Source organism: Mus caroli, chromosome 16 (genome assembly GCF_900094665.2).
Source record: "Mus caroli chromosome 16, CAROLI_EIJ_v1.1, whole genome shotgun sequence".
NCBI classification, from domain to species: domain Eukaryota; kingdom Metazoa; phylum Chordata; class Mammalia; order Rodentia; family Muridae; genus Mus; species Mus caroli.
Window position 1 is genome coordinate 21,587,290 of NC_034585.1, and position 1,695 is coordinate 21,588,984.

At 41.5% G+C, this 1,695-nt stretch overlaps 1 pseudogene; it reads right to left on the reverse strand.

The window, feature by feature from the left end:
• Positions 1–1,056, reverse strand: part of LOC110312045 — a 3,481-nt pseudogene extending 2,425 nt beyond the window's left edge.
• Positions 1,057–1,695: the final 639 nt, after the last annotated feature.

A 1,695-nucleotide genomic window follows, 5' to 3' on the forward strand; every position in this document is an offset into this window, starting at 1 on the left:
TCTCTCTCTCTCTCTCTCTCTCTCTCTCTCTCTCTCTCTCTCTCTCTCTTTCTGCACAAAGAAAGAAAATTTATTTGGTGAAGATAAACATCATCCAAAAGAGACTTGATAGGTAAGATGCTTTGATCAGAGAGCATAGACAGTCTCGAGGACCACAGAAATCTCCCACTGACCAAGGTACAAGCTCAGAATATAGAGAAGAACTCAGCCATTCAGCACCACCTGGACAAAGCTCTCCATAGTTTATATCACCATTGCTGCTGTCCTCACCCTGTCCCCAGCATTTCTACTTTTTCCTCCATCATTTTCTCACCCAACATGACAAGGACGTGATGGATCTCAGCACCCCTGATACGTACCATACTCTTCCTTCCCAAATACAAGAAGGCTTCCAACATAATCCTCATGGGTTCCTTGGTCCTTGTTCTTGGCCACGGTCTGCAGCATGGACAGAAAGTGCTCAAAGTCCAGCACGTTGACATTCATTTCATCACTCTTGGGGCTCCCCTTACCTTGAGTACCTAGGCATTGGGAGGGTTCTGGCCCAGGGCCTTCATCATATCTTCACATTGGGTGCACAGGATTTTGCCATCTTGGTTCTGTTAAACAGCTGGTAGGCCTCCTTTAATTCTGTGGTCTGGTCCCCTGGGAAGTCACGTGTCTTGGCCACTCAGCTCTGTGGGACCTTTTCTGTCAGTAATGACCAGCTCTAAGGATTTTTCATTTCAAACCGTAAGTGACTTGGTTTGAAAGTACTTGGTAAAATATAAAATGAACTCTAAGTGTAGAGGTTATTAAGAAACGCATCGGAAAGCACATTCAAAGTCTGGAGTTGTAACATCCCCGCAAAAAGCCAAAATAGTTTCCAGGAAAGCACTGGCCTTCTATACTGTTTTCTGTGGTGAGTTAGTAATGACCCTCGTCATACTAGACTCTTTTTAAAAATCCAGAAAGCTTGTTAATAGCCCAGATAATTTCACCAAACTAATGGGCCTTCAATGACACGCACTATATATGCACGGATAACAGTAAGCATTTTCTACCTAACAAACCCATGTGAAGCTGCGTGGCATAAAATAATTAGCACCCCACTATTTCTTAGTTAATGATTTGGGCTGGGATCAGCTGCAAAGGTCTTCTGCTGACCTTGCCTTGGTGTGTTCAGAGAGCTACAGTCAGTAGGTCAGTTTTTGGCTGACTGGTTCTGTCATCTAGATAATATGTCTCTGGCACATAGCAAGTTGGTCCAGGCTTTTCCACATGATTGTTGAGGTGTGTGTGTGTGTGTGTGTGTGTGTATGTGTGTGTGTATGTGTGTATCTATATGAGAGACTAGGAGGAAAGACCACACATCTCCTTATTATCTAAGATTAGAAGTGCATGGTGTCACTTCTGCTGCCTTCCTATATTGGTCAACACAAGGCCAGTTCAGATTTTAAACAATCAGTAAACTAATTCTTCATGAGAAAAAAATAGCAAAGTCATATTGTGAAGGTATGTGCATATGGGGCAGGTAAGATTATCATTGCCACCTAAGTAAAGTATGATTACCCAAATTAATGCCAACTTTTGCTTAAAGATTAAATTTGTTATTTTTATTCCCTGATATTTCAATGATGTGCAGTATGATATTTCAAAAAAAAAAAAGCAGTTTGTGAAGCAAAACATATGCAAGTCATAAAGAACGTGAAAATA